This window comes from Protopterus annectens, chromosome 6.part1 (assembly GCF_019279795.1).
Source record: "Protopterus annectens isolate FY-2018-M chromosome 6.part1, PAN1.0, whole genome shotgun sequence".
Lineage (NCBI taxonomy): Eukaryota > Metazoa > Chordata > Ceratodontiformes > Protopteridae > Protopterus > Protopterus annectens.
Genome location: NC_056738.1, coordinates 290,714,979 through 290,741,535, shown reverse-complemented (window position 1 = coordinate 290,741,535; position 26,557 = coordinate 290,714,979).

Sequence of the window (26,557 nt, the reverse complement as noted above, 5' to 3'; positions counted from 1 at the left end):
TCCATGTTTCCCGGGGCCACAAAAATTATCTTTCCACCATCCTTGTTGCCCTCATAATGTTCTCTTTTTTAGTTTCCGTTATTGCCTCCATGTTTCCCAGGGCCACGAAAATTATCTTTCCAGTAATTAGGCTGTCTAGGTTGTGGCAATAGAGGGTAATTACTGTCTTTACCCTCCAACTCCCCTGTACTATTCATCACTTCAGTGGAAATAAATGAAACATTCACTTACCTCTTCTGCTTAAAGGAAGTGATTTTGTTGCTTCCTCAATTATCCTGATTTGCCAGTTTCTTAAAGGCTCCCCCCGAGTTATAGTCTCAGAGATCTCTCTCTAGTTTATTGATTTTTCTCTTAATATCACTTGATGCTTCTTCCAATTTCACATTGAAGGCACATAGTTCCTGCTCAAAATGGGCTATACCCAATTATCCAGACAAGGTAAAACATGATGCAGTAATATCCTCCTTAAGTTTCCATTGTTTAATAACATCTCTCTCCAACAAAATTTGTAACCAGTCCTTCACACACTTGTGTACCGCAGTGACCCATCTAGCCTCAAACTGTGCATCCATAGTATCAGAAACATCAAAGGGAGTGGTAGGGCTTTTCACATATCGTAGACCTTGTGGAGTAATATCGAGGTCTAAGTAATGTTTCAAGCCCAGGATGTTGAGATGTAAAATGTTCTCCTTCATCAGTAATCTCTCCAGGGAGTCAATGTTTCCCTGAATATCAGAAGACAGATTTACAGATTCATATCTGTGCACTCCCTGGAAAGGGTTATTTGATCTTCTATTCCTACCTTCTTCCAACAGCCTTTCCCAAGACCTTACAGGCTCCATGCCCATAGCTGCTGAAGTACCTTCCATGGAACAGTCCCTGGATAATAAACTGCATTGTTGAAAAGTTCTTTGTGTAGAATCCAAGGTATCATCATGGAAAATCCATGGCAGTTGTAAGGATGGAAGACTGGCCATGAATTCACACTCAGCAACATGACCAAAGATAAAATATCAAAAGACAACAAGGCCAGTGAAATACAAACTGCACACAGCAAACAAAAAAGGTTTTACAATTTAATAGCACACAAAAAATAAACTGTACAAATACTCTAGCACCTTGGCAAACAAAGCCTTCTTGGAGTTAATACAAAAAAGAAAAAACACTTCCATTAAATAAGAAACTCATTAAAACCAATAATTAATTAACCAATCAAGGCACTTCAGTTACAGAAGGGCTTTCCAATCACATTCCATATTTAAGCCCATAGATACCAATGTTTCAAATTTAAGAATAAAATCTGTTTCCTCATAAAGCAATTTTCTTTTAATACAGCAGTATCCCTTACACAAATTTGTTCTAAAATACATGCTTTCAAGTCTGCAAATACCCCCTCGTGCCTCAGATTAAAATGCATAACCACTGGATTGTCAAAATTCTTATTTTTTATGTCTCTAATATGTTCCTGCAGTCTCACTTTAAATGTTCTTCTAGTTTCCCCTATATAAAAAAGACTGCAGGGGCAAGACAATGCATATATTACTCCCTTCGTAATATAAGTATAAGATGCTAAAGATTGATATTCCACCCCAATAATCTTTTCAAAAAATCTCACTATATATTTACATACTGAACACTTGCCACATGCAATTGTTCCTAAAATTTCCAGTGACCTATCAAAAGAATTTTTAGGGGGAACAAATAAATTATGCACAACCATATCTTGACATTTCTACCTCTTTTATATGATATTAAAGGAAATATATACAAATGTTTAGCACCATTTTTACCTTTAAAAAGGAAGGCCCAATAATATTCAGTATCTTTAAATAAACGTACTATCTTTAAATAATACTGTTACCTTACAGCCTATGCTGAGATATTTGAATGAACAAGTGTAATTAACTAATTAAAGTCATGTGATCCAAGAGATTAATATATATTGTAATAGGTTTTAGTACTTTATTGTTTTCTATGTGTGACAAAGCCTGTAGGGGAAAGACACATTTTCTGCAAGTGGTTCCAGTGGCTTTTGTCTTTCTTCTACATATATCTATTGAAGCCTATTTGATTCAATGCTATTCAGATGTTGTTTTCCCACAATACTCACAGTCTCTGGGTGTGAATAATGAGATAATGCCTCATGAAGCAGAGCTGATACATATTAGAATGGTATAGCTGAAGGTTGGGCGTTGGGCTGGCAACTCAGCACCATAAAAATCTACTGCCAATCATTAGCGGACCGGAGTTCCACTGTGGCGACCCCTTACCAGGAAAAGCCGAAAAGACAAACAACATACTAAATACTAAATACCACAGTAACTCATAAAGAATGATACAGAATGGAGCAAGATGTCACATGTGGTTTTAACATATTATGCAGCCACAGTGCTCTGTGCAAATTACCCCCTGCCCAAGATCATATGCATTTCAGAAACTCTATACCAACTGCGTAGATGTTGGTCTAAGCCACATAAGTTATGGGACTAGGATTGTTTACCTACAGTTAGTGTAGTGCATCTGACCTTACCAACCCCATCCTTATTGAGGTATTGCTCAGCATATTGAACTGAGAAACAGCTACATCAGTGTGAAGTAAAAAAAATATTTTGTACAGGAGGAAAAACACAACACTCCCAGAGGTTCGTGTGATGCAGACAAACTTGCTGTCAGAATTACAATGTCCCTACCCTCCGACACAGTGACAGCAAAACACATAATCCTATAATGGTAATGACACTAGCTCCACTGTCATGGCAAATAAATGTAACACTAATATATGTCACTATAAGGCATGAGAGCAGAACATGGCTTAGTGTTGTAAAGTATGACAGGACAGCATATCTTACTAAGTAGCTGCTCCCTGTTGCACGGTAACGTACAGTCATTCTGCACAATGAGTCATTCTGCAGTATTTGTGTGCATAGTGCAACTCTGTTTGTCATGTTTGCTGCATTCAAAGAAAATGTCATTCCATTGTATGCTACCTGCTATTGCCATGGTTCATTTCTATAAATTACAGTTACGATAAGCAACATACTAAACATAGTATGCAAAATGTATTTAACAGTACATTGTTTAGTTCATTTTCTTGCAAAAGTACAGTTTGTAGCAACTTTGATTCCCGGCTGTCAATATATTTGGCTTATGGAAATGTGTACAGTGCCTTCTTCCCAACAATCAATATGGACTCTTGGATTGACTGCTTTTCCAACCGCTTGAAATTTAAGCAGTAGTCTTTCTGACAAACCTTTATTCTAACTTTGACTTCAAACTGTCAAACAGGTGGTCTTTTGTAGTTTTTGTAGTATTTCTATCTCTGCTGATTTTTTTATACTAGTTCCATTACTTTCTGTTGAATTAGGCATTATTAAAGCATACAAATTATGTATTCTTTTTAACCTTCTGCCCATTAAAACTTGAGCTGGTGGAAGACCTAAGATGACTACCAAGTAGTAACTCCCCTCTGGTACTCTGCAGAGATTTGAAGAGTTGGACAGGAAAATCAAATGGAACTTAATTAAAATGGGAGTTATATCATGTCATGCTTCACTGTAAATAATTTCCAGAACAATTAATCTGTATGTCTGGGGATTCATATATTGAGTTTTTTAACACTTTCCACTTGGGAGAAAATAAAATATCCTTCTGAACATCTTTCTTGGTTTCAAAAAATCCAATAAATACAATTTTCTAAAAAGCTGAAAAAATTCTATTTGTAGAATATTCTTCGTTGGCAAAGCTGTAGGTACAAACTTCAACCCACACTGCAAAACTGAAAGCTCAGCATCAGTAGGGTGAACATCTGATAAATTCACAATCAAATTATCACAGTCTTTTACATCAGTTTGTTTAATTAGACAATATATACTTTCAAAGTCAATATTTAGTTTTTTTACTGTTGTATTTGGGAAACTGTCCATCCTTGTTGCCCTCATAATGTTCTCTTTTTTGGTTTCCGTTATTGTCTCCATGTTTCCCGGGGCCACAAAAATTATCTTTCCACCATCCTTGTTGCCCTCATAATGTTCTCTTTTTTAGTTTCCGTTATTGCCTCCATGTTTCCCAGGGTCATGAAAATTATCTTTCCAGTAATTAGGCTGTCTAGGTTGTGGCAATGGAGGGTAATTACTGTCTTTACCCTCCAACTCACCTGTACTATTCATCACTTCAGTGGAAATAAATGAAACATTCACTTACCTCTTCTACTTAAAGGAAGTGATTTTGTAGCTTCCTCAATTATCCTGATTTGCCAGCTTCTTAAAGGCTCCCCCGAGTTATAGTCTCAGAGATCTCTCTCTAATTTATTGATTTTTCTCTTAATATCACTTAATGCTTCTTCCAATTTCACATTAAAGGCACATAGTACCTGCTCAAAATGGGCTATACCCAATTATCCAGACAAGGTAAAACATGATGCAGTAATATCCTCCTTAAGTTTCCATTGTTTAATAACATCTCTCTCCAACAAAATTTGTAACCAGTCCTTCACACACTTGTGTACCACAGCGATCCATCTAGCCTCAAACTGTGCATCCATAGTATCAGAAACATCAAAGGGAGTGGTAGGGCTTTTCACATATCGTAGACCTTGTGGAGTAATATCGAGGTCTAAGTAATGTTTCAAGCCCAGGATGTTGAGATGTAAAATGTTCTCCTTCATCAGTAATCTCTCCAGGGAATCAATGTTTCCCTGAATATCAGAAGACAGATTTACAGATTCAAATCTGCGCACTCCCTGGAAAGGGTTATTTGATCTTCTAGTCCTACCTTCTTCCAACAGCCTTTCCCAAGACCTTACAGGCTCCATGCCCATAGCTGCTGAAGTACCTTCCATGGAACAGTCCCTGTATAATAAACTGCATTGTTGAAAAGTTCTTTGTGTAGAATCCAAGGTATCATCATGGAAAATCCATGGCAGTTGCAAGGATGGATGACTGGCCATGAATTCACACTCAGCAACATGACCAAAGATAAAATATCAAAAGACAACAAGGCCAGTGAAATACAAACTGCACACAGCAAACAAAAAAGGTTTTACAATTTAATAGCACACAAAAAATAAACTGTACAAATACTCTAGCGCCTTGGCAAACAAAGCCTTCTTGGAGTTGATACAAAAAAGAAAAAAACACTTCCATTAAATAAGAAACTCATTAAAACCAATAATTAATTAACCAATCAAGGCACTTCAGTTACAGAAGGGCTTTCCAATCACATTCCATATTTAAGCCCATAGATACCAATGTTTCAAATTTAAGAATAAAATCTGTTTCCTCATAAAGCAATTTTCTTTTAATACAGCAGTATCCCTTACACAAATTTGTTCTAAAATACATGCTTTCAAGTCTGCAAATACCCCCTCGTGCCTCAGATTAAAATGCATAACCACTGGATTGTCAAAATTCTTATTTTTTATGTCTCTAATATGTTCCTGCAGTCTCACTTTAAATGTTCTTCTAGTTTCCCCTATATAAAAAAGACTGCAGGGGCAAGACAATGCATATATTACTCCCTTCGTAATATAAGTATAAGATGCTAAAGATTGATATTCCACCCCAATAATCTTTTCAAAAAATCTCACTATATATTTACATACTGAACACTTGCCACATGCAATTGTTCCTAAAATTTCCAGTGACCTATCAAAAGAATTTTTAGGGGGAACAAATAAATTATGCACAACCATATCTTGACATTTCTACCTCTTTTATATGATATTAAAGGAAATATATACAAATGTTTAGCACCATTTTTACATTTAAAAAGGAAGGCCCAATAATATTCAGTATCTTTAAATAAACATACTATCTTTAAATAATACTGTTACCTTACAGCCTATGCTGAGATATTTGAATGAACAAGTGTAATTAACTAATTAAAGTCATGTGATCCAAGAGATTAATATATATTGTAATAGGTTTTAGTACTTTATTGTTTTCTATGTGTGACAAAGCCTGTAGGGGAAAGACACATTTTCTGCAAGTGGTTCCAGTGGCTTTTGTCTTTCTTCTACATATATCTATTGAAGCCTATTTGATTCAATGCTATTCAGATGTTGTTTTCCCACAATACTCACAGTCTCTGGGTGTGAATAATGAGATAATGCCTCATGAAGCAGAGCTGATACATATTACAATGGTATAGCTGAAGGTTGGGCGTCGGGCTGGCAACTCAGCACCATAAAAATCTACTGCCAATCATTAGCGGACCAGAGTTCCACTATGGCGACCCCTTACCAGGAAAAGCCGAAAAGACAAACAACATACTAAATACCACAGTAACTCATAAAGAATGATACAGAATGGAGCAAGATTCACATGTGGTTTTAACATATTATGCAGCCACAGTGCTCTGTGCAAATTACCCCTGCTCAAGATCATATGCATTTCAGAAACTCTATACCAACTGCGTAGATGTTGGTCTAAGCCACATAAGTTATGGGACTAGGATTGTTTACCTACAGTTAGTGTAGTCCATCTGACCACACCAACCCCATCCTTACTGAGGTATTGCTCAGCATATTGAACTGAGAAACAGCTACATCAGTGTGAAGTAAAAGAAATATTTTGTACAGGAGGAAAAACACAACACTCCCAGAGGTTCGTGTGATGCAGACAAACTTGCTGGCAGAATTACAATGTCCCTACCCTCCGACACAGTGACAGCAAAACACATAATCCTATAATGGTAATGACGCTAGCTCCACTGTCATGGCAAATAAATGTAACACTAATATATGTCACTATAAGGCATGAGAGCAGAACATGGCTTAGTGTTGTAAAGTATGACAGGACAGCATATCTTACTAAGTAGCTGCTCCCTGTTGCACGGTAACGTACAGTCATTCTGCACAATGAGTCATTCTGCAGTATTTGTGTGCATAGTGCAACTCTGTTTGTCATGTTTGCTGCATTCAAAGAAAATGTCATTCCATTGTATGCTACCTGCTATTGCCATGGTTCATTTCTATAAATTACAGTTACGATAAGCAACATACTAAACATAGTATGCAAAATGTATTTAACAGTACATTGTTTAGTTCATTTTCTTGCAAAAGTACAGTTTGTAGCAACTTTGATTCCCGGCTGTCAATATATTTGGCTTATGGAAATGTGTACAGTGCCTTCTTCCCAACAATCAATATGGACTCTTGGATTGACTGCTTTTCCAACTGCTTGAAATTTAAGCAGTAGTCTTTCTGACAAACCTTTATTCTAACTTTGACTTCAAACTGTCATACAGGTGGTCTTTTGTAGTATTTGTAGCATTTCTATCTCTGCTGATTTTTTTATAGTAGTTCCATTACTTTCTGTTGAATTAGGCATTATTAAAGCATACAAATTATGTATTCTTTTTAACCTTCTGCCCATTAAAACTTGAGCTGGTGGAAGACCTAAGATGACTACCAAGTAGTAACTCCCCTCTGGTACTCTGCAGAGATTTGAAGAGTTGGACAGGAAAATCAAATGGAACTTAATTAAAATGGGAGTTATATCATGTCATGCTTCACTGTAAATAATTTCCAGAACAATTAATCTGTATGTCTGGGGATTCATATATTGAGTTTTTTAACACTTTCCACTTGGGAGTATGTAATAAAAGTGAATACTTCTAGATCCAATCAATAGAAAAAGGATGTAAATAAGACGATGGCTCCTTTACAAGTATTGTATTTGAAAATGGACAACGTTTCTATTAAAATGAGTCTTAGCCAGTAGAAATCGTGTAAGTAGATAGAGCTCTTTAAAAGTATGATGATGAACAAGGAGTCCAGGTAAAACAGAATGAAAGTTTTTATTTCTGACATAGATTGCAGGCTAATGGAGAAAGAAATAAAACTGGATTCTTTTTGAAACAAAATACTTAGTCATTAGATAATATAGAAAAAAATAAAAAATAGGGATAGGAGAAATAATCTAAGAGTTTATGGAGTTTCAGAGAAAATGGCGAGTGGTAACATAGTAATTGTTTTAACGAGACGGTTATGAAAAATAGTCAACTTGCAAGAGTGACTTTCTTGTGTGATAAAAGAAATTACATATCATTGTTAAAACATCTTACAAAACCAGGAGCTCCCACAACATCTATAATTGTAAACATTTCATATTTACACAAGAAATTTATATTATAGGTTCATAGGTTCATAGGTTCATACTAGGCTATCTGCCCTAGGGCATATATAAGCCTAGCCAGAATGTGTTTGGCTTTCGCCACCCATTTTAAATTTATTTTGCTATGCCCTTTTTCGAGGTTAGTATACTGTGCCTCTATCTAACAGTGACACAGAAGTGATACCCGGGGTAAACCTACGATCTCCCATCCACTCATCAAGATTCCTCTTGAAGAGAGTCAATGAGGGACTCTGCCTAACCTGGACTGGGATTTTATTCCAGAGTGAAGGGAGCCTCTGGGTTATGAATCTGTCCCTCCAGCATGTCCTATTTATTTCAGTGCTGAGGTTCAAGTCTCTCGAGCGTGGCTCGATGGGATTTGGATTTTCTGAGGTGCAGCATGTCCATTAATTCGGGTTGGACATGGCTTTATACGTCAGGCACAGATCGCCTCTGAACAGGCGGTATGCCACTGAGTAGAGCTGGAGTTTCTTTAACCGGGCAGCATATGGCATCTGTTTGAGACCTTTGATCCTCTTGGTGAGGTACTTTTGGGGTCTTTCCAGTTGCTGCAGGTGTCTGGTAAGGTACATCCCAAAAGGGGCATTGTACTCAATTATGGGCCTGATGAGGGATGAGTAAAGAGGCACGATGACCTCCCCTGATCTAGATGTGAATCCCTTCATGATTAGGTGGGCTATGTAAAATGTTTTTCTAACCACTTTGGCCACGTGGTTGTCAAATGAGAGATGGCTATCAACTTGGGTCCCCAGGTCCCTAATTACTTCTTCTGTACTTAATGGATTTCCACCTATGTGGTAATTTGTGGGCACTTTGTTTTTGCCAAAGGGGATGACTATACACTTTTTGGCATTTAGCTTGAGGCCATGGCACTGGTACCAGTTGTCTGTTTCTATGAGGCCCTTTTGGAGGATGCTTGTGTCGGCTGGAGAGTCGATTATGGCACCCAGTTTGCAGTCATCTGCGAACTTGGTCAGCCACAGTCCTTCCGTGTTGGCCTGTACCTCCGAGAAATATATACCGAACAAGAGAGGTCCCAGGACTGAGCCTTGTGGGACACCACTTGTAACTGGTTTGGAGTCTGACATGGCTCCAGCAATTCTAACCATGTGGGTTCTGTCCTTGAGCCAGTTTGCAATCCATCTAGTGACATAGGGGTTTATATTTAAGCTGGTGAGCTTATCTATAATGCCCGACTGGGGTATTGTATCGAAGGCTTTTGTGAGGTCCAGGTAGGCTGTGTGGACCACCTTCCCCTCGTCAATGGCCTTGGTGACTGTTTCAAAGAAATAAACCAGGTTTAAGAGGCAGGATCTGCCCTTAAAGCTGAACTGGGTAGGATCCAGTGTTTGTAGGTCCCCAATATCTTTATTTATGAGGTCCATGATGATCCTTTCCATAGCTTTGCAGACCAAGCTAGTCAGGCTTATGGGGCGATAGTTTCCAGGATCCGTTGAGGCACCACCTTTATGGAGAGGGACCACTGTTGCTGTACGCCACTCTTTGGGCACATATCCTGTAGTAAGGCTGAGATTAAAAACTGACTTGTCTGATAGTCCCATGAAGGAGGATAAAAAGAATATTAAACTTGATAATGAGTTTTCGTAATAAATTATGGAAAACAAAGAAGAGTTTACAGGCACCTAATAACAAAATCCCTTTAGAAACAACACTATTAAAGCCCATATCCTTTATCTGCAAGAGCAAAGTTATTTCAGCCTAATGATACCAAACTTTTCATTCCCATTGAAGAAGCTAACAGTTATGTTAAAAATGTAGGTTGACATGTTGCCAGGAACAGCTGGAAAACAACTGTCTGGTCAAAAAATGAGATATGAAATTCCAAAAAAATAAGACTCAAACATTAAGCTTAATCAAAATGTCTCATGCAACTTTACATAAATATATATATATATATACACACACACACATATATATATATATATATATATATATATATACACACACACACACACACACACACACACACACACACATATATATATATATATACACACACACACATATATATATATATATATATATATATATATATATATATATATATATATATATATATATATATATATATCTTAGAAGAGGGATGGAGTGAAGTAATATTTGACAAGGACAGGAGGAAGCAAAAGTATGTGGCTAAAAGGAAAAGAAAGGAGAATAAAAAATTTGGTTTTACATTATTTTTAAATAAGTGCAGAATTTTCAGTTATAAATAATGTTCTAAACAAAAATAAACCAGATGGGTCTATTACAGGTGCATGCATGCTAGTAGCTTGCAACACACCTGCTAACTGCCCCTTGTTTGAAAAAGCAAGTGCTTGAACTCCCAGCAGCCCAATCTTCTGTTCCTGCATAGCTTTCCCAACACAGAATTGTATACACTACACCGCCCTGAAAAAGCAAGTGCAGGTACTCCCACTAGTTCATCCTCCTAGTCCTGTATAGCCCTCACAACACTCAGGCCTATACACTACATGTCCCTACCAGAGCCTAAACCCTAAATCATTCAGTTCCCTACCCGACTCCTTTGCCCCTAACTCTAAACAACCCACCCCCCTTCTAACCTTAAGTTTCCAATCTCTGCCTTAACTTAAAATTCCAAGCCTTTTTAATCTACATTCTCTGATTGGTCCCTAAATGTAAAACTCCCTTTCCACTCCCTAACCCTAAAGTTATTGATTACTTCTTGCATGTATGTGTTAACTTGGCTACCCTCTTTGCACACAGTACCAAATGTGGCATTTATGAGACTCACTTGTCATGCCAGCATACTAGTGGCCTGACAATGCCTGCTACCACCCTTATACATCCTAACCAGGCAGTATAAAGGCCTCTCCATGTCAAATCTGTTTATATTACACATACAGTGCCCTGCCGCACCATCTGTATGTGGGGAGTTTTAGTTTACAATAGACACCTGCAGTGTATCTCCTCTCATCTCTTAGCATCATGTGGCAGTGAAGCTGTCAGTTGTGGAAATGATATGTTTAAAGCATCTTCAGTCTGTACAACATTTCCCACAAATGCCATTGGTGGCTTTAATATTACACTGTACTGCAGAGACGATTTAGTTTGTATACCAAGATTAGATTTTGGTGGGCAGATCTTAGAGTTCTGTGGGGTGTATAATGGTAAGATGTTTGCTAGTGCTGGACATTTAGTTGGTTTGAAAATAACTTGTGGGCTGTAGTGAGTTGGAGGTAGTCTATGTAGTTGGGAAGTTCTAGCCATTGCAGCTGGTGGAGAGGTATACAGTGGTGAGTGGAGTATTTGGATGTGGTTGCAAACTTCGAGATTTTGTTGTAGCAGGTTTCCAGTTTAGAAGAGATGGAGGAAGATAGGTCGGTTAGTAGGGGAGCATCATATATCAGTGAGGGTAGTAAGCAGGTCATGGCAAGGGTCAGTCTAGTTGAAGGGAAGAGGAAGTGTGAGTTTCTGTACAGCATGCCAAGTTTCTGATGGGTTTTCTTAATATTTAGCTGAATATGGGTATCCAATTTTAGATGAGAGTCAATAGTAACCCCAAGAAGTTTAGCAAAAGGAACAACTTCTATAGTGGAGTTGGCATAATTGATAATATTGAAGGAGGTTTTGTCAAGGGGGAGAGATTCTGAAGGGGAGAATAGTAGGATTTTTGATTTGTTGGCATTCAGGGAGAGATGATTTTGAAGCATCCAGTTCTCAGTAGTTGAGAAAGCAGTTTGAGTTTTAGTTTGGATCTCAGGGAGGTTAGAGGCAGAGCAGACTAAAGTTGAGTCATCTGCATATTGTACTATCTTAGTGTTAGGAATGGCTGCATGGAAATCATTAATGAAGATATTAAAGAGCATTGGGCCGAGTATGAATCCCTGGGGTACCCCTGTTGGGGTTGCAAGGAAGGCTGAGGTGCCAGTCTTCCATTTCTGAGCCTCGGATCTATCAGAGAGGTAGCTGCTGAACCAGATAATGGTGTTTTGTGAGAGGTTAAGATTAGGAAGGTGGGTATGTGGGACTGTATCAAAAGCCTTGGAGAGGACAAAAAGGAGATACTAAAATAAGAACACATGCTTAGGTAATTATAATTTTGGTAAGGATATTTGAAAATGTCTTTTTAAGGAGGTATTTCATTTTAATGCACATTCCTAAGATAGTTTATATTTTTTGTACAGATTACATCTGCCAAGACTTAGTACATGATCACACTATCTAATTAAACAATAACCAGCACATTTTTTGTAGAATGGAACCTAGAACTCATAGCCAAATAATATGTGTATTATCTACAACTTTGTTGAATACTTAGTTCTGCATGTTTCTATTAAAAGCAAGACTGCATCTGAAAAAATAAGAATACATATATAAATGTCCTGCAAAAGTATATGTTACTGCATATTATATATGACACATATATTAGCAATAAAAACTAAACAATGAACATGGTATTTATTTTTTATTTTTATTTAACATTTGTTGACCGGGAAAGTCTGACTAGGTTCCACAGATCCTGTTTTCAGCGGAGGCCCGGGGAGAAATGCTCCAGAAGCATGTTTTTAGAATGTGGGAGGAAACCGGAGTACCCGGAGGAAACCCACGCGAACGCAGGGAGAACATGCAAACTCCACACAGAAGGCATCCCAGCCGAGAATCGAACCGGAGGAACCTCTTACTGTGAGGCGACAGCATTAACCGCTGCACCACTGCGCCGCCCAGTGGTGTATATATCACAGAATGCAAAAAATAATAATTACTTAACTGCAAACTATTTGTAAGAGGCTTAATGCATTATATTATTCAGATCCAAGTCTGGTAGGATGTTAACTGTAAAAAGCATGTTATATAAAATGAAAACAAGGTCAAAAGGTACTATGGAACACTTTAAGCAGCACATGAATACAGTAGATTTTAGAGACAGTCATCCTATAATGAGAGTATGTAAAGCAATCAAGTTCATAAATTGTTTTCAGTTTTCTGGTCAGTGCTAGCTTACCTACCCAACAATCTAGTTTGATCTTGAATTATATTATATTGTCTAACTGACCTACAGAAATGTGCCACAGCTTTATCACAAGATCTTCCCACTTATTTCATAATGTTAAATCTATGGATGCTCATAGGTGTATACTAGGCTAATGGACACTGGGGCACTTATAAGCCTAACCAAGCATCCCAATTGTAGCCCACAAGTTTACATGCCTTAGAGTTTTTGATAAGGGGACTATGTAAGCTACAGCAATGCTTAAGGCTGCCTCTGTCTATTAAAGACATAAGTGCTAGACTTGGAATCGATTTCTGATTTCCATTCCACTTGTCCAGGTTTCTCTTGAATTTGGTAAGGGAAGAGATTAGCTTCACATAAATGGGAAGCCTATTCTAAAGAAGGGGAATTTTCTGAGAGATATACTTGACCCTCAGTGTCTGATTCATGTCCCAGGCAAAGTTTAAATGGCTAAATTGAGTAATTCTGATGCTATTCATTTTGTGGACTTACAAAAGGTCCATCAGCTTGAGATCCAAGGATGACTTGTATGCCAGGCATAGATCATCTCTCAACAGTCTGTAGGAAACAAAGTACAGATATAGGTCTTTGGGCAATCTATATAGGACATACTGTTTATGTCCTGTATTCTTTTTCTGAGGAACCTTTGTGATTGTTTCAGTTGTTGCATGTGCCTAGTCAAGTACATACTGCTCCTAATTTGCAATTATCTGCAAACTTGGCCAGTCAGAGGCCCTTGACATTGGCTTTGACTTTCAAGAAATAGATGCCAAAAAGAAGTGGACCCAGCACAGAGAACTGGGGTACCCACTAGTGACTGGCCTTTTTATGGAGGTGTCTCCCCATCCTAACTTCCTGGGGTCGTAGTGAAGAGCCAGCTGGCTATCCAGTGAATAACATAGGAGATTATGCCTATATCAATGAGTTTGCTTACAATGCCTGAGTGGAGTATTGTACCAAATGCCTTAGCCAGGTTGAGGTAGGCAGTATTCACTATTTTGCCCTCATCCATTGTCTTGGTGACTTTCTCAAAGTCCACTAGATTGATGGATCCAGTTTTGTATGTTTCCTATGTCCTTATGAATCATTTCCATGATAATTATTTCTATGGCTCTGCATATGAAACTATTTTGACTTTTGAGACTGTAGCCACCAGAGTCCATTGATAGTCGACACTTGTGCAGAGAGATGACAGTTACATTTCTCCATTCACATGCTGCAAAAACTGTGTGGAGGCTTTAGTTAAATAGTGACTCCAGTGGGCACAAAAGGTCATGGTTTCAGGCTATTTCTGAGGCATCCTAGGATGTTGTTGGGGTCCTTCTATGCAGTGTTTTTGACATTAGAGAGCATATTTGATGGTATTTCATGAGGGCAGCCAGGAGAGAGAGAAAGAGAGAGGAAGTAAAATTTGAGCTGCATTTGTCATTTGTGATGTGATTGGCTATATCTTCTGGTTCATGTCAATGGCTCCATTTACAATCAGTTCTGCACACTGCTGCAAGCTACCTTTGAGGTTTAGAACACAGCAAAAGAAAGGTTTGTGGTTGTCCTTTGCCTGGAAAGCTATCTTTACCTCAAATTTGGCTTTAGTAGAGCTGGGTGTAGCACATTTTAATCTTGGCTTTGACTTGTTTACATTTGTTGTACAATCCATTTATTTTTGGATTATACCTTTTTTTTTGAGTGAGTTCAGGGCTTATTTCTGGTAGGCACAGCTGTCTCTATACATTTATCGAGATGACTGTACAGGGTTTCAATTACAAATTCTGTACGGGCATCTGTATTCTTAGTGTTTGGATGGGCTTACAAATTTGACAGGTTATCAGTTAGTAGTAGGAAGTTTGCCTTAGAATAGGTCCTAAATGTTACAGGGTTAGATAGGGTCACATAACTGATTTTTATTATGAGGGAGATGATTTTGTGGTCTGACCTTACCAGACAGGGCTACACTAGCGGTTTTACAACATTCTCCCAGATTTTTAGTACAAGGTTGAGTATGTTTGCACCCCTATTTGGCCTATGGACTATCTGGTCTAGGGTGTTGGTGTTTACAAAGTCCAGGAATATCTGGGCCTGTAAATTTGTGGTCATGTAAGTATCCCAGTTTATAGTGACATAGTTGAAAGTCACTCAGAAATATGGAATTGGGCTGAATGATGAGGGCCTCCAGCGTGTCTATGTTCAAGTTATGGGTTTCTTGGGTCATTGAGGGTGACCTATTGCTTACAAGGATATTATATGTGACTTTGCCTATGGAAATCTGGACATGGAGAAGCTCAAGCATGTCATCTGTTTGACTATTTTTGAGGAAGTCTGCTGTTGATATAGTTTGAGATGCCTCCACCTTTACCTGCCTGTGCAGTAGCTGGCCTGAATGTGAGGAAGGTATTGTAGCCCTGCACTTCTGTGTTGTTCTCTATGGCTTTAAACTATGTCTCAGCAATTGCACAGCTGTCCACATTCTCAAGGATGAGGAGAGACAAGGCAGAGTAGAGTTTCTTTTTTAGGCCCCTGGCATTGAACAGTATAGATTTCCTTTGGTTGGTTTGTTATGTCAGAAGGTTTGTCAGTTTGGTTTTGCCTAAAAAAGGCACTATGGGGGAGGAAAATGCTTTAGCCAATATTCGAAAGCCTAGAGGGGACAAATGTTGACCATCTTTAGCAATGCAACATAGTCTATTGAACATATCATCCCATGCTGACAAATATTGTACCCCCTTAGAATGACACCAGAAAGTATGCCAGTTATCAAAGTTAATCATCTTTTGTTCATACTGCAGCATTACCCTTGGTGAAGGTAGATTGCTGCTCAATGCTTGGTACATACCAGCCTGAGACACATAGTCTAAGACCTCCATAATGTCTCTCATTTTATAGTTCACTGAGGTACATCTCAAGTCATTTACACATACATTGACTATGACTGAGTCATACTGGTACTTGTGGCCGAATTACATGAGTGAGTGAGTGAGTGAGTGAGTGAGTGAGTGAGTGAGTGAGTGAGTGAGTGAGTGAGTGAGTGAGTGATCCTAGCTCTGAAAGGCAATTCACAGTGATTGTCTCCTTATTCAGCCTGGTGAGCATTACATCTGTTTGTCTCACAATGGAGTCAGCTATGGTTAAAATATTGCATAGTGTGTTGGCTTGCCATATGGGGTTTGTAGTTGAGGATCCTAAGGGTGTGGCTGTGTGTGCTGTGTTGAATGTTGTTTTGGTGGAGTGTTTTGGGGGTTGCTGAGGATTCTTTTGTAGGATGAATGTCTAGGAGGTCTTTGTAGCTTAGCAGGGTTGCTTTTAAGTGCCTTAGCATATGTTGGTCTATGTGTTGGGTCAGTAATATTTGTGGCTTTTCTAAGGCTTATATTGCTGATAACCTGATTGCCTTTTTGAGTGATTTTGTGAGAGTCTTGCCTCCAGAGACATTGTGTAATTACATCTCACATACTGTAACCATTTCTTTAAGGATTAGTTGGTTTTCAGTGAACATGAGGCAATTCCTACATTGTCTCTAGATGCCCATATCTACCAAGCTGGTGGATGCAAAAGAGAGAAAGTGCCCATCCATGGTGTCAAGATATTTTTAGTTGAACTACAAAAGGGTGGTACAGCAGACTAACTTGGACGGGTGAAGCTAAAAACTATAACGACACTAGGTATGACTAAATCATGCAGCATTGCTCCTCAGCATACAAACAAGTTGTTTGTTTTTTTTTTTTTTTGCATAAATAAGTACTGGGTAAAGTTACAGGGGAAGTTTTATAGGGAAACTTTAGTTTCTAATTTCATGTGTCTATACAAGGCACTGCTAAATGCTAATGCTCAACAAGCAGCAGAATTTATAGACTCAAAGAAAAGTGATTAAACCACCTAAAAAGTCCTCTGGCCAATGAAATGTTCTTACTTTAAGCTTCCCTGTGTGTTTCCCAGATTTGACTGCATTTCTAGTGCCTCTAGAATTGCAGTCCCAGTCCTCTTAATGCAAAAACACACTTTCTTCAGTCAAAAGTGAAGAAGTACCAGGAAGAAATCAATCAACTAGCTATGACAACTAATTAAAGAAGATTCTAAGGCAGAGAAGCTAGCAATGAGTAACACACACTTAAAGATGATTTCAAAGTACATTAGCAGCAGCCAGACCAAGGAAAAGCAAATATATTTTACACTGATGAAATACAGAAAAATGCAATAAAAATACAACAGCAGTCTTCAGAAATAGTTTAGCAAAGTGCAATATTTCAATTAATCTTAGCCTAGATGGCACCAGATGCAAGGCAAGCACTCTAAGAACACAGGTGTGGAGGTCAAGCATTTGAGCTCTGTAGAACTGAGCAAAGAGGTGAGTAAACACTAAATCAACTAAAAAGCTCTCTGGCTACTGAAGCAATCTCACTTTAAGCCTCCCAGTGTGTTTCCCAACTCTAACAGGCCAGGCTACCTTTCTACTGCCATTAGAATGGCAGCTCCAGTTTTCTTAATGTGAAAACACATTTTAACTCACTAAACCTCAGTTCAGAGGCATTTCTTACATGGATGAGTCAGTTATTGGTAGCTGATGGCAATATAATATTTTTTACACCATTGTACTGCAACATAATGACACCAAAGAGCTACCAATAAACTGGAATACTTCAAATGTGCAACAGCAAGCTCTTTATAATAGGTGCCCACAGCTAGCAGTCTTCACAGAGATGGGCAGCAAACAAAACTGCCCTGGACCACAGAGAAGGTAATGATTAATAATTTGTTTGCTTCAAGTATTGCATCTGGCTTTTGGAATGAGTGGCATTTAATGGTGGTAGCAGTAAACTAGACAGACTGATCATGAACGACCATCTAATACATTTAGCCATCATCCATCTGGCAGTAGTAATTTATTACTCACCCAACAGTAGTAATAAGGCAGTATTACATAAACAAAAATACATATAATATAGATGGTTTTACAAAATGACTTTTTATAGTACCATATCTGTAAAGGTGCTTCTAGAATGAATCATTCAAATGAAATGGATTACTTTGTTCTGAAATGTTCCGTCTCTTCTTAATCAGCCCAGCAGAAGTGACAGTAGCTGCATAAAGCAACAGTATATGCATCAGAAATTCACAAAGACATAATCACTAATGAAGCAGGGAATGAGCAAGTTGTCTCTTCTCTAAAAAGAAATTAGAGCAGCTGCATAACTGTAGAAGCAGATAAGACTTGTAGTGCTCAGCCGTACTCAGACAAATAATGCATTCCATACACTGGACATGATTGTAGCATAGCCAAGAAGCAGCCCAATGCTCAGACATTACTCATCTGAGCTCTCCTTTTCAGTTAACTGCTGTGCCATACCTTCACTGGGAAGTCTGTGAAACCCAAGTGATGTGAAACATCACTTCACCTCTTTAGCATTATAAAGAATCAATTCACAATGCCATAGTTTGATGTTGCTTAAATAAAGAAATAAATAGCAGAGCATTTCTCATTGAGGGGAAAAGTATGTTGCTTCCTTGCAGGATTTAACTATATGGGCTCACTGGCATGAATAAAACCTAGCTTATTCATAAGAAAATAAGCCACATCAGGTTGGGTGCAGTAGTTTGAGCTTTACTAAAAAGAAATGTTTGTAAAGTCATTATGCAGATATAGTTTTCTTTCAAACATGGTGACAAAGATGGACCTTACAAATCATTTTTAATTACGGACAAATTTGGAATTTCTTCAACTGCTGAAAAATCTGCACAAGACAGGATTAATGCTATTTGCTTTATGATAGTGGATGATAAGAAAGCCATCTCACATATTCCCAAGTACACACATTTATTTCGTTGGTTAGTAATCTGCTGTATTTTTAATGACAGTATACATTTTTAATAAAGAGAGTCTGTCAGTTGGTGTCTGGCAAAATGAAGCACAAATGAAACTATATGATTCTACTCAGACTTTAACAAGGCAAGCATGAGATATAAAGTTACTCTATTAATTACTAGCAAGATAAGTGACGTGCAAATAATCATGGCTGATTCCACTTACACTTAGCAAATTGAAATTAACATGGGTACAGGTAATTACAAATAAGGCACTCATGAGATTACTGTGCTATTTTGGTGCAGGACAACCATTTATCTTGCATGGCCTCATCACATATGGAATCTAGAAATGCTCTGATGTGACAGTTGTGGAATGAAAATGTCCACAAATGTATGATGTTAACCATGTGGTTATGTAAGCACAATATTATCCAGTACATACACGTGTGTGTGTGTGTGTGTGTGTGTGTGTGTGTGTGTGTGTGTATGTGTATTGATGTATAAATGTGTCTAAGACCCTGTGTGCTTGTGTGTGTTGCGTGTGTGTATGTTTGTGTGCTTGTGTTTGTGCATATTCATGTGTGTAGCTATACATTCTGGTGTGTGTGTGAATGTGTATAAAATTATTTAGTTATTTAGCATTTGTTAAGTAAGGAAGAAAATTGGTCCGTATACCCATTTTAAACATAACATGGGCTACAAAGATGAGGTTAAATACAATATATATGGACAAGTTAGAGTACCTGATTAACCAGCATGTTTTTGGAAGAGAAAAGGAAGCTAGAGTGTCTGATGAAAACCCACACAAACATGTGGAGAGCATTCAAACTCTACAAAGTGTACCAAAGTCAAGATTGAACCCTTGATTATGGAACTCTTAGGTAGAGATCTTACTACTGAGTTACTGTGTTATGGTATAGCATGTCAATGTTTTATTGTTTTAATCATATCAAACCATTGGAAAAATCAATACACTGCCATTTTACAGCCAGCCATGCTATGCTCTTCATATTATTGCCTTAGATATAATACCATAATGCTGGCAAAGCATTCAGTTCTCTGGACCATGTAATTTTTCTCATAAAACTAAGTATCAATGGCTGTTCTTTTATTAGCACCTACAAGAAAAGCCGCAGTTCATCAGATGGAATTTAGCTGCCTTGTAGACACTGCCTGTTTCTTTTAGAGTCATACAGGGCTAATATTAGGGGGCACTCACGTTTATCATCTTTTTTTACTATAAAGAAACAAAACTTGTTAAATATGTTAATAAATGTAGTCTCCTTCTTGAAGATAATACATTAAGCCACAGTCAGTGGCAGACTATCCCCCAGCTGCAGTTATGGCTTAAAGCTATACAACTTTATTTTTATATTACTAAAACCAAAGTTGTGAACTTCACATGCAAGAAGCAAGCTAACTATCATTTTAACCTTTCTTTTCTGGGAAAAAGATGATTCCATTACTTCCATAACATTAGAAGCTTTTCTAGTCATAACCTCTATTGACATATTGCCAATTGTACTGGATCCACTTCTTTGTGGCATTTACTTCCCGGATGTGCAAGTGGATGTCAGGCATCCCTGGCTGCCATATTTTGTGGATGACTACAAGTTCAGAGAAGTCATTAACTCAGGTCCAGTTACCCATACCCTACATAGGGTCTTGCTCGCACTAATTCGTGGTGTGAAGATCATGAAAGCAACCTACATTTATTTAATTTTTTATTTGTTTACAGGAAACGTTCAGCTTGGAACAAAGCCAATTTTCAGTGGATGCCTGGGGAGAAACACTCCAAACAAATGTTTTTATATTATGGAAGGAAACCGGAGTACCCAGAGAAAATCCACACAAATGCAGGGAAGACATGCAGACTCCACACAGAAGGCACTCCAGCTGAAAACTGAACCAGAAATCCTCTTGCTGTGAGGCGACAACGCTACCACTGCACCACTGCACCATCCAATACATGCAATAAAATCTGTATTATAGTCTTTGAGAATTATGAACACCCACCTAATTATTAAAAGTATATTCTCCAGATCCAAGGGAGATTTTTGTTCCCCTCTACCCCTCCGTAATCCTACTCCTACTAGAATATAGCACCTCCCGTCAGTATGTACCTGTCTAAACATATTACACTAAGTGCAGTTACATCAGATCTTATTATAACAGTAATATAATACTTCTCACCGTTTCAGTATTCTTTACTTTTCAGATATCCTGCTGAGGATAGCCAAATGTCCAGCCTGAATAACAAAGCCTTTAAATCTGCCAGGTGCCATACACTAGATGTATGTCCTACTAGCAAGGCATAAGACACTTATGTGACATACAAGCACCTAATCCTTAGAACTGAAGTGCCACAGAAGAACCAGAGCTACCCCAGAGGAAAAAAATAACATGTATATTTAGGAACAGAATTAAAAAAGACCACAACCTCCAACCCCCCCCCCCCCCCCCGTCCAGAGGGAAAACAAAAAAAAAATAACTGGGTAGTTGGAAGGGACTGCAGCAGTGAAAAGTAAGTCATCTACTGTTACTGTAAGATCTTACACAACTGTACTATGTCTTTCCTTATCACTGTTGCAGTACTCTTTACTCCTGTGAGAGTACAAAAGTTACTGTTGAGTATGGGCAGAGAATGCTACAGAAAAGCCCTCTAAAAACCCATGATGAATGACCTTTGGCATAATGCATCCTCACCCTAGAAATGACATCCAACTTGTAGTGTCTGGTGAAAACGTAAGCAGAAGACCAAATACCAGCTTCCAAGCTGAATCTGATAGCCAGACCCTTGATAAAAGCACCCGAAGAGGACACTGCTCAGGTTGAATGAGTATAAACAGCAGAGAAGAGGAAAGCTGCTTGCTATGAAAACAATAGCAAAAAAATGGCCTTAGAAATCCAGGATAGATGCTGCAAAACCCAATTTCCTGATATGAAAGGATACAAAAAGCTGCTCAGATTTCCTGATATGTTTTGTTTAGTCCAAGTAATATCCAAACTGTCTACACAAATCCAAGGTGTGAAGAACCCTCTCATTAGGATTCTGTGGTGAAAGGAAAACAGAGAACAAAGATGCGTGGACTGGTGCAAGGACAAATCATTAACAAAGCTGGGCATAAAAGAAGGATTGGTACAAAGAGACACCCTGTTCCTGTGAAAAAACAAAAAGGTGGAACCACTATGAGGTCTTGCATTTCAGAGACCCTCTTGGCAAAAGTATGAGCCAATGACAATATAGCCTTCCAAGTACAATGTTGGGGAAGAAGAAACTGCAGGCTCAAAAGTGCAATTTCTCAGGAAAAAAAATTAAGGCCCCAAGAAGGAAAAATATAGGCTTTCTTGGAGGCCAAATATGAAGGACACGTTTTAGAAATTGATTGACTTCAAAACTAGAAGCCAAAGGTAAATTCAGTGCCAGGCAAGCAGAAATGGCCAACAAATTAACTTTAACAGATAAATATGCCAAACCAGAATTGAACAACTCTCACAGATAAGAAAGAACTGTAGGACCCTCCACAGAAAAAGGATTCTGGTCATGCTTGAGGCACCAAATAGAAAATCTCTTCCATTTATTCATATATGGTTTTCTAGTAGTGGATTTTCCAGCCTTTTGCAAAACCTGATGCACGTTCTCAGAAAATTGGTGTCTAAAAGGAATCAAAACCCTATCACCTAAAGTGTCAAGTTGAAGGCTTGACAACTGAGAGTAAATGAGAGATCCCTTGTACTGTGGGAGAAGATTCATCCTGTGAGGTAACTTGTGATGATTGTCCCTTGACAGATGAAATAGAAAGGGGAATCAGTGCTGTCTGGGCCAAAAAGGAGTCACCAGCAAGATTTTGTGTGTGTCCCACATGGTCTTGTGCAGGAACTTTGGTATCTGAGGAAGAGGAGGATAGGAATGTAGATACATCCCCTTCCAAGAAAAAGACATGGTGTCCTCTTTCCAAGCCACAGAACTTGTCACTCTGGGACAGAACTGTGAAAGTTGTCTGCTCAGAGGGAAGGCAAAAGGATCTATCTGAGGAGTACCCCATCAATGGAGAATGTCCAGAAACACCTCCTAGTAAAGCATTTATTCATGAGGATTTGTCCAGGACCTTGTCAAAGATTCTGACACCAGACTGTGGCCTGAGGGTTTGTAGACTACCTGAAGAAGAAGAAGCCAAAACCTCCACAAGTAAGACCAGGTGCACGGCTGGAACTGATATGAGTAAACAAAAAGCGCCAGCACCAAACACAGTGAAAAAGCACAAAAAACAATGAGGTTAATACATTAATTTAATATAAATGCATAAGGTAGTGTACATCCCAGACCAGTTTCAGTCAACTGACTTTCTTCAGTGGGAACAAAGATAATTACTGATATAAAGTGACATACATACATATATAGAGTGGACCATCCAATAGGATCCTTCCCAAAATCCAAATTGCTTCCTGTATAAAAATAAAAATAAAGTAAAAAAGTTTATTGCATATGTGATGACAATACATGTGATAGTAATAGCAAACATAATTACTAAAAAAATAAAAATTCATAAATTTACAAATGGTCATTCAAACCAGGTGGAAACAAGGCACCCAGTTTGATAATCCAATACTTCTCTTTCTTTGTAAGGATTGAGTGCCAACCCCATTTGGTGAATTTATCACCAAGGATCCTATCAATAATAGTGAACTGGAATCTAGTTGAGTTGTGGTGTAAACAATGTCTGTATAAGGCATTAGTCTCTCTCTTGGTTCGTATGTCACTACGATGCTCAGACATACGCAGATGAAGTGGTTGTGATCTTTGTCCAACATAGAAAGAACCACATGTGCATGTTGCGAGATACACAACCCAATCGCTATTGCAATTACCAAAGAATTTCATGTCATATACCGTGTCGGTGTTCTTGCTAATGAACTGTTTAGATGTAAAAATAAATGGACAAGATGAACAATGACCACAATTTTAAGAGCCCCATAATCTATCACCTGTCATAGTTAGTTGATGATGTATAGCTCCTGCCGATCTAACTCTTTTGAAGTGAGAAAAGAAGGACCCTAGCGTCCTGCCTCTTCTATACCCATACTTGCATGTATAACCAATCAAAGGTGCTAATTCATCATTGGCAATAAGAATGTTCCAATGTTTAGAAATGACATTTCTAACTAAATTGATGTTCCATCCAAATGTGGTAATGAAACGGATGGAGTCATCCTGTTCAGTATGGGTTTTTCACAATATGTGAGAAGTGAAGTTCTGATTGAGTTAGAGGCAACCTGTCGGGCACCCTGGATGTCAAGCTCATTGTATCCCCTAGCTCTGACCCTATTAACCAGATCTTACTGGGATTCTTCATATTCATTATCAGAGGACCAAATTCTACGAATCCTGAGGAACTGAGATTTGGGTATATTCCAAATGATGTGGTTGGGATGCATGCTAGTAGCATGTAACAGGTTGTTATATTGGGGATATTTGTGAAATGTTTTAGTTTGTAAAGTGTCATCTGGAGTCCGAGTGATAGTAATATCCAGAAAATTGATCTCAGACCGGTTACTAGTTGATGTAAATTCAGTGCCCCATTTATTCTGATTTAGATACGACACAAATTCTGCAAGATACTCCTCATCCGAACGCCAAACCAACCAACAGTCATCCAGATATCTATGCCAAATATCCAGTTACTTAAGATATAAATTATGAGTGGGATCATAAATTAAATGCTCCTCAATGTATCCCATAAAAAGGTCTGCATATATGGGAGCAAAGGAAGCTCCCATAGCAGTACCTTTGAGTTGCCAATAACACTCACCCTAAAAATGGAATACATTTTTGTTCAGATCATGTTCTGCCATACAAACCAAAAGTGTGTTGAAGCCCACAGGATATAGTTGTGCTTTCTCTAGCCAAAAATTGAGGGCTTCCAATCCAGCCCAGTGTGGTATATTGGGATATAAGGCTTTGACATCCAGAGTGCATAATAACCATTCAGGTTCTAGTTGACTATCAGAAATTATTTGTAAAAATTGTGTAGTGTCCTGTATTCTGGCACGAATGAAGCCAAGAAGTGGTTTAAGATATAGTGTTAAGAACTCGGATAGTGGTTCAGTCAAAGAACCCATACCTGAAACAATCGGTCTTCCAGGGAGTTCATAGGTTCGTACTAAGCTAACTGCCCTTGCGAGCCATTTTAAGCTTAGCCAAGTATCCCTTGTGAGACTCAAACCCTGCACCTTGTGTTTGTAAGGCAAACACCTTAACCATTAGGCCACCTGCTGAGGGATGTATGTATCTTGGGTAAAAGATATAACGTTTGTTTCTGAGGATCATTTACCATGAGATATGCCTTCACCGTATCAGAAATAATACCCTCAGAGACCGCCAGATCCAAAAACTCATCAATTTCTTGCTTGAAGTTTGGTGTGGGGTCAATAGGCATTTTCATGTAATGGGAAGGGTTGGACAATTGTCCATTTTCCTCCCCCAGATAATAATCTGTGTCCATGATAACTATGGCCCCACCCTTATCCGCCTGAGTAGTGACAAAGCTTTTATTATCTCTTAGTTGTTGTAATGTCTGTTGTTCAGTAATAGATAGATTGTGTCTGAGAAGAACAAACTGATCAAGCTTGAAATGTATGTCCTTAAGTACTGCCTGTTGGAAAATAGCTACATTTCGGTTCATGGGTGGAACAAAATTAGATTTGTGAAATGTAAATTCATTAGATCTTTGAGAGTTTGGTCTGGACCCAAAGAAAAGTTTAAGGTTAATCCTCCGACAAAAATCGTTAATATCATTTACTATATCTGATTCATCCACAAAAAACCCAGGAACAAAGTTCAAACCTTTTTTCAAAAGTTTCTTTTGATCATCTGTTAAAACAGTGCTGGAGATATTCAAAATGTTGTAATCTATTGTCTCATAAGTGTTTGATAAAGACCCTCGATTGTATCTATCTTTGTACCTTCTATGTTTCCTCCCACCCCTCCTCCTAATGTGTTTAAAGGGTGGGTATGGTTTTTGGATTTTTTAGAAACTGGGGATTCTATGGTGTTGACCCCTTCAGTGTCTGTAGTGGAGTAATCATCCGCTGATGTACTGCTATATGTATGAGACCCCTTCAGTATTGATCTCGGTCTCTTTTTGTTCCTGCCCAAGGTCTGTTTGGTATCCATAAATCTGACATTTTTAGTAGTGTCAGAAGGTCATTCCCTTTGGTAATCGGTTAGATACCTATTAAATTTTTTAATTTTTTTATCCTTAATTTGTTTTTTCAAACACAAGAAGTTATTTTGACAGCTTGTTAAGGCATATAGAGAATTGTGAATGTCCCTCATAAATTTTAACTTAATCACACAGGTCACTGAATCTTTGGTATTCATTTCTATAGTTTGTTCATAATATGAACTTAAAATTAGAACAAAGTTCATAGATGCCTGTTGTTTGGCCTGAAACCATTCATTGGTCAAGGTATCATCAATCTTGCTCACTAAAGGTTGGATCTTAATTCTCAGATCCCTGGGGGTTATTTCTTTGCTCAAGTAGGCCTTGAAAAGCCTCAAATGCCATATATTTGTTCTCAAACTTTTCATGCTTTTACTAAGTCTGTGAAAGACAATATTACAGCCATCAAC